This window comes from Pinus tabuliformis, chromosome J, assembly GCF_031772625.1.
Source record: "Pinus tabuliformis cultivar Carrire ecotype Pingquan chromosome J, CPIR1, whole genome shotgun sequence".
Classification (NCBI taxonomy): Eukaryota; Viridiplantae; Streptophyta; class Pinopsida; order Pinales; family Pinaceae; genus Pinus; species Pinus tabuliformis.
In genome coordinates, this window is record NC_142295.1 from 1,231,965,688 (window position 1) to 1,231,979,055 (window position 13,368).

General features: G+C 36.0%; 1 pseudogene; it reads right to left on the bottom strand.

Annotated features, from left to right (window-relative positions):
- Nucleotides 1-2,848: 2,848 nt before the first annotated feature.
- LOC149231588 (putative L-type lectin-domain containing receptor kinase S.5) lies at nucleotides 2,849-12,493 on the bottom strand (annotated as a pseudogene).
- Between the last annotated feature and the right edge of the window lie 875 nt (nucleotides 12,494-13,368).

Consider the following 13,368-nt stretch of genomic DNA (forward strand, 5'->3'; position numbering starts at 1 on the left):
TTAATAATCAAATATTATAATTTGTAAACGGATTAATAATTAAAGGTTATGACATTTTTTTATAAAGATTATGAATTAAGTTCGACTAATTTGTAAAGATTATATCTATCAAGAGTGTTTAAGGTTCAAAATCCATTTGTGTATTCAAAATTGTATCTTGAATAACAAAAATCCACAATTTTATTAGAAATTGTATTATCAAATTTGAGCCATTTAGTTACACTATATGAACTTAAGTTTAAGATAATAATTATTTATTTATTAATTTACAATTTTAAATTTCAACAATTAAATATTAATAATTTAAAATAATAAATAAGATTTATTATATTTCTTTTTCAAAATCTTCAAGATAAATTATTATTAATATATTATAATCGGGCTGAGAGGCTCTCTCCAACCTAGTATGGGAGAAATGTTGCAAGGTAAATGTAATGTTATATTGTGTAAACATTTTTACCTGGTCAAAATAAAATAAAAATAAATATAACTACACATCAAAATAAAATAAAAGGAAAAATAAGAATAACTCTCATTTAAAATAAAAATAGCTTTAAAATAAAATAATAATGTAAACGTGATTTAGTTAAGTTATTGATGATTTTTGAGCTCCGTGTGTATGACAACCTGTTGACCCTTGGTATTCATATAGAATATAGCTTATTTAAAAGAGGAAATTAAACCAGCCTATATGCATCATAACTTTGGATCTCCTAAGCACGAAAAATTTAAGATAAATCTATATTAATTCTATATATTTTTAATTTAATAAAAAAATTTCAAAAATATATAATTCTAAATTACTTTTACTTTCTCTAATACTTCCTTAGATTCTTCATAATTATATTATGAAAAAGAATATTTGTAACATCTCTTCTTCTAATTCTATATATTGTTAAATTAATAACAAAAATTAAAAATATATAATTATAAATTATCATTACCTTACCTTGCATTCTTCATAATTATATTATAAAACCCAATGTGTCTAACATCTCTTCTACCTTCTCTCTAATGCTTCCTTGCATTCTTCATAGGTATATTATGAAACGTGTTTCTAACATCTCTTCTCCTAATGGAATAAAATAATAGATATTTGCCTTATATTTAACATCTCTTCTCCTAATGGAATAAAATAATAGATATTTGCCTTATATTTAATGAAAAATACTGTATATATAATTTTAATAAATCAAATTATTTTTATTTTTATTATTGATTTATAGTATTGATGAGTGTATAAATTATTAATGGTCTCTTTTTACATATTAACGGTTATTACATATTAGTGGTTATGTAAATTTTGAAAAATAGTAATATGTTTACTTGAAAATGAATAGAGGTACTTAATCACTGAATTTGAAGATGGTATAAAAATATTAAAGGTAGACAAATATATTAGCTTTCCAAATATATATTTTTTATTTATATCAATTTTGCCTTAAGTGAATTTTGAAATTTCCTATTATTGCTATATTATTTTTCATGCAAAATATAATGCATATATCTATGTTAGTGTAACCTTATCTAGATAGAATCTTTATATCAAAATAGAGTGTTTTTATACACAACTATTTTTCCAAATCTTATGCTATTTAATTATATATATATATATATATATATATATATATATATATATTATAAAAATAATTATATTATTGAAAATACAATGGCTTATGTTAGTGCTACCTAAAAGGGTTTTAACACTATGAAACAATCACCCTTCGTATTTTTCTATGTAGGTTTTAATGTCCTCTACTGAATGATATATTTTTTGCAAGTGGGTTAATTTCCTATACTTTTATAATATACAATTATTTTACATTGAATATTGCCCAAACTTTATAAAGATTACATAAAATTATTAGAAATTGAATATATTGACAAAATTATTCCAAGACATTTTAAAGTTTGATTATTAAGAATTAGTATGATTAGCCGAAGTTTCCAAATTTTAAGATAAATTTCCTTCCTTAAAATTTTTCTTAATAATGAAAATAAACGAGCGATGTGTTTTAAGATTTTGAAACATATATAATAGAAATAGAAATGATATTTTTTTGAAACACATATAATAGAAATTTATATTAAAATTTAGAAATCTTGGTTAATCTTATTACTCCTTAATAAGAAATCTGTAAAAATGTTTGGAAATATTTATTAAAAATATTCAAATTTCTAATAATTTTATATAGTATTGAGATAAAATAAATTAATACTATAAAATTTCTACTTACCAAACCAAAAATTGGAAATTGATGAATTTTCTTTTTTGGAAAAACAAAGAAAATTAGTTCATTTGAAAACATTAACCCCTAAAATTCTGAGCGTGACTATATCCTAAAACTGATTGTCTTCTTTAGACTTAAAAAAACTTAACTCAACACGAATCACCCAAAATTTAAAAGGATTTAGCCAGAGTAAAAACTTACCCATTATAAACCACCAGTAAATAAATCTAAATAGTGTAATTTTCATCTCATAACACATATATTAGCCTACATTCATATATAGCAACCAAAGGAAATGGTATTGCCTGGAAGTTTGACGATTAAATTATCCTTGATTTTCCTACTCTGATTAAAATGCGATGAAATTCAAATTTGAATGCTCTGCCCAAATCAACATAGATATTTTGTGCATTGGTTTTAACTCTATCTACCACAATGTAGAGCGGAGGTTGTAATAGGCGGCACATCACTACCGGCCGAGCTGCTAGGTGACCGTGCGTGATCTATGTTTGAATAGGGAGAAGCAGGGCGAGAATTAAGTCCGGCTCTGGTTGGAGAAACTACATAGATGGCCAATGGCCTCGAAGAAGGAAGCTCCGTCATCTCCTCATTGGGGTTCATGAGAACTGTAGCGCTTGTCGGATCGATGGACGCAGCTGCGGATCCGGATGTGAGCACGCAAGCCCCAAAATCAATGCTCGTTTCATTTGCTCTTCCTCAAAACAACCGTTCAATCTGGGATCTGACGCCTCCGTAACTCTTCCCTGTCCATAAAGATTCCATATAAAATCCATCAAACTCTCCTCTGCCAGTGGCGGCTTTCGCTCCAAAACTCGCCTTCCAGTGGCCACTTCTAACACTACGACCCCGAAACTAAAAACATCGGACTCTGCAGTGGCCTTGCCTGTGTAGCCACACTCGGGCGCCCAATAGCCTGGCGTCCCCGCCAGCTTGGTGGTCACAGACGGAGATATCTCATCGTGTTCAATAAGCCGGGCGAGGCCAAAGTCACCGAGACGGGCATTGAAGTCCTCGTCGGGCATAACATGCTAGGCTTAACGTCTCGGTGGACGACTTTCTGCTGCCATTCTTCGTGAAGGTAAAGCAACGCAGAAGCCAGCCCGCATAAGATTCGGTACCTCCGCGCCCAATTCAAAGGGTGATGATTGTTATTTTGATGTTGCTCCTCTGGTTGTCTGAAGATGAACCTGTCGAGGCTCCCGTTGGGCATGTAGTCGTAGACGAACAGAAGCTCGTCACGCTCATGGCACCACCCCTGAAGCCGCACCAGGTTCCAGTGTCGAAGTCGACCTATGGTGTTAATCTCCGACATGAATTCCCGTTTACCCTGTCGCGACCCGGCAGATATTCTCTTCACCGCCACATTTGCCACAGCCCCACGTCGGCCTGCTAGTGTTCCCCTGTAAACGCTACCAAAGCCACCGCTTCCCAGCATAGCTACTAAGTTCGGCCGTACTGGCCAGAAAAATTCGGAAATACGGCAGTACGATTCGATTCATTCGGAAATTGGAATTCAGTACGGTTTTATTTTGTTTTTTTTTAAATAATTTTTTTTATAATAAACCTTAAATGTTTGGTTAAATTTATTAACTTAGTATGACTGTGATGGATGGAATTTGGTAAATAAAAATTTTTATATCAAAAAATTTATAATAAATGGTAAATGGTATATTAAGAATATTACAGTTATGATAGAATTTAATAAAATAGTATGTAAGAATATTACAATTATGATAAATAGTAAATGGTATATTAAGAATATTATAATCATAATAAAGATTAAGTAAAATGGTATGTTACTAATATTACAATTATGATAGAATTTAATAAAAAAAATTTAGTATAAAATTTAATATTCAAAAATAGAAATTTATATATTATTTAATTAGGTAAAAAATTGTTAATATAAAATTTAATATTTAAAAATAGAAATTTCTATTTTATTTAAAACATAAATTTTTATATTAAAAAAAATTACATTTACTATTTAATTTGGTAAAAAAAATTCGGATAATATATATATATATATATATATATATATATATTATATATATATAATAGAAATTTCTATATTAAAAAGTATAGTAAATAGTAAATTGCATATTAAAAAAGTTACAGTTGTAAAAAACAATAAATTATATATTAAAATATAGTAAAAAATAGTAAGTTTATACGTGTTAAAAATAATAAATTCCTATAAGAAAGAAAAATATTCTTATTTATAAATATTTATAAAATATATAGTCTCTAAATTTTTCTATTTGAATTTTATACTTCCCCTATTCCCCACTAGTAACAAAATCGAAACGATGAATTAAAGTTGGGGTGTGTTTCTCCCTTCCTGTCTGTTGAGGTGTGTTTCTCCCTTCCTGTCTGTTTTGAATTGAGTAGAATGCATATCTGGACTAACAAAATCTACACTTTAAACAACTCTTTGAAAGTGTGTTTTATTGGAAACGCTAAATCTACAAGAAGAGAATTATGTTGTTTTAGTTATTAATTAATAATGTTGTTATTTTTTTATTTTTAAAGGTTATATTAAAATTTAGGATGTGAGAATATGTTTTTTTTTTAATATATATTAGAATATAGATTTTTTTTAATTTAAAAATAATTTAATCTTGAAAAATCTTTACTTCTCAATTTTTTCTGTATTGTATTTTACGTAATCAAATTTTTTCCGTATCGAATCAAATTCGAATCAAATTCGAATTCGAATTTGGTAACTATGCTTCCCAGCAGTTCCGACGCGCTGAAGTTCTTTGTCGCGACCGAAAGACGTTTGTAAGAGAATCGGTGAGGGCCTGCCGGTCCGTAGGGTGGATTCGCCATTTCGCCGTCCATGATCGTTAGATCCACGCTGGATAGCCGGTCTGAGCTCTGACCGGCACCTTTTCTCCCTCTCATAGTTCTACGGACGAACCACGCCGATAACCCCAACAACACGCTCACGATGGTGATGGAACCAAGAAACAAGCCGAGCTTGAGGCGCCTGATGGTCGATCCTTCGGCCAACCTCGGCGCGCTGACAGGGGCTATGTTCAGAGAGGTATCGGGCAACGTCGTCGAACTGAAATTCCAGTCCAAGATACGTTGAATCTCGTAAGAACCCCCGGTTGCCGCGGAGAATCCAACATAGGCTGATCGCGGAACGGTTCTTGACAGCTCGATTGTGCGGTTCAAGATGCTTGCGTACGGAATTGGTCGATCTGCATAGGCAGCGTATATTTGCAGGGTTTTGTTCCAGCCATCATAATGGATTCGAACCCTTATCGACCGCCCTGACTTGATGTTGACGCTGTGTTCTCCCAGACTGGCGGTTAAAAAAAAAAAAAAAAATGTTGAAATCTAATTTCAACGCAGACCAAGAAAAACCGTGAACCAAGCCAGAAACCGTTCACCGGATTTTCTCGGAGCTATTTGCCGACGAAGGAATAATCCGGGAAGGAGCTCCGAGAAAATATGGAGCTGACGCGTGGTTGACCCCTGACGTAACGCAACGTAAGAATCTCGGAGGTTAACTTTCAGCACTTGTTGGTCTTCCGATATTGTTCTCCACCGTTGGATTTGCTCCCGTGTTCTCCGCCGTTGATCACCTGGAGCTGCATACGAACCCACATCAATTCAATGTTTTGCGTGGAGTAAAAGGTTTATGGTTGACCGCCGTAGGTAAAAGAATTTAATGATTGGTACAAGATTTTGGTGAGGCTCTTTTAATATGAGCATGGGCATGTTATAATATATGTTTTTATATATATTTATATACGGCATGTATTAAATAGGAAATCGTATGTAATAAGTTTAATGTTTTTTGTATTGACTTTTAAAAATGACATGTATTGCACACGGGAGGTATATGTAACGTGTTTGCAGCAGCGAAAAGAAGAACCAGAGGCTGTATGCACAGCAGTGCACAAATGTCTTTTGTAATGTTTTTGTGAGGCATAGTAAAACAGAGGTGTAAGAAAAACCATGTGTGGTTTTGCAAGTGCATAAAGAAAATGGTGGAGCGAATTTTGTAAGCCTGTGTAAGTTTTGCTTTTACAGCAGTATGTAAAATTGTTTTACACCAGTAAATGTGAATGGAGGTTTTACAGCAGTAAATGTTAATGGGAATTTTTCCAGCAGTGTAAATTCTCATATGGAGACACAGTGAATGTTTTTTTTGTTTTAATGAATAGAAATATTTTATGGTGAAATCCTCTGTTCCTCAGTGAAATTTTTTTTTAAGTCTTCTGTGTGCACAAAAGATCCTGGAGCAAAAGAAACAGAGCATTGCCTCTGTGTGTTTGAATATTTGGTTTTTGGTATTTTCCCCATTAAAAATACCCAACAGTGGTATCAAAGCAGGCTTAGGCTCTTTGAAGGTGACAAAGAAGCTGAAGGGAGAAGGTTTGTAGCTGCAGCAAAACTTCTCAGGGAGACAGAAGACTCAGACATCAAAGGATTCAGGTATTTCAAAAGTTTTTTTTGTGTTGCTGAAGAAACAGTGAGTTGTTTTTAAACATACACAGTCAAGGAATGGCCAGCACAAGCACTGGTATGGGTTTGTTTAACACCCAGCTCCCACAGTTTAATGGGAAAAACTATGACTACTGGGCAATAACCATGACAGCCCTGTTTGCCTCTCAAGACTTATGGGAAATAGTTGAGGAAGGTTTTGAAGAACCAGCAGATGAAACTGAGTTCAATGCACTAACTCAGGGAGAGAAAGATCAGCTGAAGAGCAATAGGAAGAAGGATTCGAAAGCCCGTATGTTGTTGTATCTAGCAGTAGACCAGAGTGTGTTTCCAAGGTTAGCAGCAGCTAAGACAGCAAATGAAGCATGGCAAACCCTCAAGACAGCCTATCAAGGCATGGAGAGAGTGAAGACAGCAAAGCTACAATTGCTGAGAAAGGATTTTGAGAACTTGAACATGAAGGAGTCAGATAACATTGACTCATTCTTCACTCATGTGATTGGTGTAATCACACAAATGAGAACTCATGGAGAAACCATTGAAGACAGAAGGATTGTGGAGAAAATATTGAGGGTCTTACCCTCAAAGTTTGATGCAATAGTCACCACCATTGAAGAGACAAAGGATCTCTCAAACTATTCAGTTGATGAGCTACATGCATCACTGATAACACATGAGCAGAGGTTGAGTAGGAATGAAAACTCATCTCTTGAGCAAGCCTTCAAGACCCAGATGTCCTTTGGAAGAGGCAGAGGTCAAGGCAGAGGAAACAAAAGAGGAAGAGGCAGAAGCCAGAATAGAGGTGGAAGGAACAACTCATCAAATGCACAAGGAAGAGGCAACAATCCAAATCAGAACCAAGGCCAAGGCAGCAGCCAACAAGGAGGACAACATCATGCTCAAGGACAAAGGTATGATAAATCTAATGTTCAATGCTATTATTGCAAAAAGTATGGACATTATGCTAGTGATTGTAGAAAGAAACAGCATGATATGAACAGCAGACAAAATGCAAATGTTACAAGAGAAAACAGCAGTCAAGAAAATGTCCTGTTAGCTTGTAACATGGCTGAAACACATAGTGAGGACATATGGTTTTTAGACTCAGGTTGCAGCAACCATATGACCGGAAACATAGCCTTCTTTTCTGCCCTAGATAAAAATGTGAAATCAGAAGTCACACTAGGAACTGATAGTAAAGTGTCTGTTATGGGAAGAGGAGAAATAAAAATACTTTCAAAGCAAGGAGAAAGGAAAACCATAGCAGATGTATACTATGTCCCCGGAATGAGATGTAATCTCTTGAGTATTGGACAGCTTGTCCATAAGGGCTACGATGTTTTCTTTAAAAATGATGTGTGCACCATCATGGATATACCACCCAGCAAAAGATGCATTGCTGAAGTGAAGATGACAAGGAATAGGATGTTCCCTCTCAGGATCCGGGCAGACATGAAAAACAAAGGTGAAATTGCAGCAGTCGCCCAAGAGGCCTTCCAAAGCGTGCCAAAGGATGAGAACTGGTTATGGCACTTGAGATTTGGGCATCTAAATTTTGGAGGTCTAAACTTATTGAGCAGAAAAGGAATGGTAAAGGGATTACCATTGATAGAGAAACCGGACAGCCTATGTGAAGGCTGCATTTTGGGAAAACAACATAGAGAAAGTTTTCCATCAGGGAAGAGTATAAGGGCAAAGACACCCTTAGAGATTATCCACTCAGATTTGTGTGGACCAATGCAAGCTCCATCATTAGCAGGCAGCCTATATTTCTTGACATTCATTGATGATTTTACAAGAAAGACTTGGATATATTTCCTCAAGAACAAAAGTGAAGTCTTTGAGAAATTCCAAAACTTCAAAGCATTTGTTGAAAACCAAAGCGGGCTGCACATTAAAGTTTTGAGAACTGATAGAGGAGGTGAATATATCTCCAAGGAATTCCTAAGATTTTGTAGAGAAAATGGAATTCATAAACAGTTTACAACTCGGTACACCCCACAGCAAAATGGAGTTGCTGAAAGGAAGAACAGAACCATCATGGAGATGGCAAGGAGCATGTTGAAGGCAAAGCATTTGCCAAATGAGTATTGGGCTGAAGCTGTACATTGTGCAGTTTATATATTGAACAGGTGTCCTACAAAAGCAGTCATGAACAAAGTGCCAGAAGAGGCATGGAGTGGGAGAAAGCAAGGAGTCACCCACATGAGAGTTTTTGGATGTGTGGCCTATGCACACATTCCAGATCAGCTAAGGAGGAAGTTGGACAGCAAAGGGGAGAAATGCATCTTCATTGGATACAGTGATGAATCCAAAGCCTACAGGCTGTACATTCCATCTACCAAGAAGTTCTTTGTCAGCAGGGATGTTCAATTCATAGAAGAGGAAGCTTGAGATGGAAGCATAGAGAAAACAGTCAATGTCAAGAACTGTTTGTCTCATGATGAAGATGAAGAGGAGGTGGCTGAAATGAATCCCCAAACAACAGCGCCAACACAAGGACAGCAAGGTACACCATTGAGGATCAATGAGAGTGCTTCTCCAAGCACACCACAAGGAGGAAATTCAAGTGCATCTTCAAGCACTTGCACACCAAGTGAACGAGGTAAGAAGTTTAGAAATCTAAGTGAAATTTATGAAGAAGGAATGAATTCCTTATTTGCCTTGTATTGTCATGTTGATGATCCTATTCATTTTGAAGAAGCTATTAAAGATAAGAAATGGATAGAAGTTATGGATGAGGAGATGAATGCCATAGAGAGAAACAAAACATGGGATTTGGTTGAGTTACCAAAAGGCAAAGAAGTCATTGGTGTGAAATGGGTCTACAAGACCAAGAGCAATGCTGAAGGCAAGATTGAAAGGCACAAGGCAAGGCTGGTTGTCAAAGGCTACAAGCAGCAGTATGGGAGAGATTATGAGGAGACTTTCGCCCCGGTTGCAAGAATGGAAACCGTGAGAGCAGTGCTGTCCATAGCAGCTCAAAACAAATGGAAAGTCTACCAAATGGACGTGAAGTCAGCATTCCTAAATGGAGTGTTAATGGAAGAGGTCTATGTGGAACAACCTCTTGGATATGAGAAGAAAGGTGAAGAGCACAAAGTGTGCAAATTGAAGAAAGCTCTTTATGGGCTGAAGCAAGCGCCAAGAGCATGGTACAGCAGGATAGATTCATATCTATTGGATAATGAATTTGACAAATGTGAAGGAGAACCCACAGTCTACATCAAGGAAAAGGATGGTAAGATTTTGATTGTGGTCTTATATGTTGATGATGTGATTTTCACAGGTAATGATGATCAGCTCATTGAGAATTTTAAATCAGTCATGAAGGATGAATTTGAAATGACTGACATGGGTTTCTTGAGATACTTCTTAGGCATAGAAGTAGATCAAAATGAAAAAGGAATTTTTATATCTCAAGCAAGATATGTAAATCAAGTTTTGGACAGATTTAACATGCAAGAATGCAAGGCAGCCATCACTCCCACAGTAATGGGATTAAAGCTCAGCAGAGAGGACAGCAGCAAGGATTTTGATCCTAGCTTGTATAAAAGTATTGTGGGCAGCCTTATGTATTTGACAGCAACTAGGCCTGATTTAATGTATGCTGCTAGTTTAATTTCCAGGTTCATGGAGAGGCCGAAGGAGGCACATTGGCAGGCAGCAAAGAGAATTTTGAGGTATGTCAAAGGTACCAAAATGTTTGGAATTTTATATCATGCCTCAGAACATTCAGATTTGGTTGGATACACTGACAGTGATTGGGCTGGAAGTGTAGATGATCGGAAGAGCACTTCCGGTTATGTTTTTAATATGGGTTCAGGAGCCATTTCATGGGCTTCTAAGAAGCAGTCCATTGTAGCATTGTCTACAGCAGAGGCTGAATATGTGGCAGCTACAGCAGCAGCATGTCAAGCAGTGTGGATGAGAAGAATGTTGAGAAGCTTAGGCCAAGAGCAGGCAAAAGCGACAGTGATCTTTTGTGACAATAGCTCAGCTATTGCATTGTCAAAGAATTCAGTGTTTCATAAGAGAACGAAACACATTGATACCAGGTTTCACTACATCAGAGAATTGGTGAACAATGGAGAAATTGTCCTAGAACATTGCAGGACTCAGGAATAGGTAGCAGACATCTTGACAAAGCCACTTGATCAGAAGAGCTTTGAATTTTTGAGAAAGTGTCTGGGTATGACTGAATGCCCAGCTGTTGAAATTAAAGGGGAGTGTTGAAATCTAATTTCAACGCAGACCAAGAAAAACCGTGAACCAAGCCAGAAACCGTTCACCGGATTTTCTCGGAGCTATTTGCCGACGAAGGAATAATCCGGGAAAGAGCTCCGAGAAAATATGGAGCTGACGCGTGGTTGACCCCTGACGTAACGCAACGTAAGAATCTCGGAGGTTAACTTTCAGCACTTGTTGGTCTTCCGATATTGTTCTCCACCGTTGGATTTGCTCCCGTGTTCTCCGCCGTTGATCACCTGGAGCTGCATACGAACCCACATCAATTCAATGTTTTGCGTGGAGTAAAAGGTTTATGGTTGACCGCCGTAGGTAAAAGAATTTAATGATTGGTACAAGATTTTGGTGAGGCTCTTTTAATATGAGCATGGGCATGTTATAATATATGTTTTTATATATATTTATATACGGCATGTATTAAATAGGAAATCGTATGTAATAAGTTTAATGTTTTTTGTATTGACTTTTAAAAATGACATGTATTGCACACGGGAGGTATATGTAACGTGTTTGCAGCAGCGAAAAGAAGAACCAGAGGCTGTATGCACAGCAGTGCACAAATGTCTTTTGTAATGTTTTTGTGAGGCATAGTAAAACAGAGGTGTAAGAAAAACCATGTGTGGTTTTGCAAGTGCATAAAGAAAATGGTGGAGCGAATTTTGTAAGCCTGTGTAAGTTTTGCTTTTACAGCAGTATGTAAAATTGTTTTACACCAGTAAATGTGAATGGAGGTTTTACAGCAGTAAATGTTAATGGGAATTTTTCCAGCAGTGTAAATTCTCATATGGAGACACAGTGAATGTTTTTTTTGTTTTAATGAATAGAAATATTTTATGGTGAAATCCTCTGTTCCTCACTGAAAATTTTTTTTAAGTCTTCTGTGTGCACAAAAGATCCTGGAGCAAAAGAAACAGAGCATTGCCTCTGTGTGTTTGAATATTTGGTTTTTGGTATTTTCCCCATTAAAAATACCCAACAGCGGTCACGTCGGATATTATGCTCTTGACGTCTATGCCGACATGATTGTCGTCTGTATCGAGTTCGTTCTTGGAGATGTCAAATTCAATGGCCAGTTGATTCGTTGTATTTTCGGAAGCTGATTGGGAAAATAAGCCAAGTAGTAGTGCCATACTGTCTGGGGGAAAGGTTTTATCGCTGGGGACAATGATGAAGGCCAGACCGTCGCCATTGAAATTCTCCTGCCCGGTGGGACAGTTGATGCGGCGGACGAGCATGGTGAAGGTGGTCGTAAATGTGGCTGGCCAGATGGTGATCGGTTGACGGTAGAGAACCCTTCCAATGCAGTTCTGCAACTGAGAATATTGATCCGTAGATGGAGTGAGATCGATGTAACCAGCTGAAGACTTATAGGAAGCATTTCCCATGTATATCAACTGATTTCTGTTGTCGTTACCGAATGATGGGAAAGAGAAACCTGTACTATAATTTCCATTGGACTGTGCAAGGGAGATTAAAGGTAGAATATGAAACAGGAGAACCAAAGCACAGAGGTCCCCTTTCTCACACACCATGATAATTATACTAAATACCAAAACAAGTGATGACACAGAAAATGGAGGCGATACAAATCCGCTATTAAATATCCAGCAATCGACACAGCGAAGCGATATTTTGTATTTACTGAACAAGTATAATGTAAAAAGTATCCCAGAGCAGGAAGGAGATAATCCCTTTTGTCAGGCTTTTATACTATGCGTGAAAACATAAACGGCGGACAAAATACTTTCATAAAGTGTAGAAATGTGTAACAAAATTTATCCAGTTACAGCTATAAAGGAAATTATTACCTCTGGGAAAGAAGAATAAATCCGTAAGCTGCCATCTGATGTCACAGAAATAATTAAATCAATTCATCACACCCATCTGATGTCACAGAAATAATTGAATCAATTCATCACACCGACGCAAGTCTGCCACTTGCGAAACAAAGCAGAGTGAATGCAGCACTCAACTATGTAACGAGAGAGAGTTTTTACAATCTGCCCCTCTTCAAAGAGAGAAACGGTTCATTTTAAATAGAGTCTCTTCTGCCGTATGTGATCTGGCGACAAGCATAGGTACCTTCTGGGAAGGTGGTGAAATCAGAAAAAGTCAATTACCATATGACCAAAGCTTAAAATAATTAAATTTCCATATACCATTAACTCCGGTCCTATCTCCTACCAAATATATGAATTAATACAGCATAATGGCCCGCAACCCTACAAGATAATGCAATGCAATGCTACAACGCAGACATTGTTTAACTCGATGACCAATGCAATATTCCTACCAAAAGATTAAGATATTTAAGTTCTTTGGAATATAATTTTCAGAGTTTCAAAGTAAGAATGATTTAGAGGTAGGTATGGATTATGTTTTAAAATTATTTTTATTTATTTAGTTA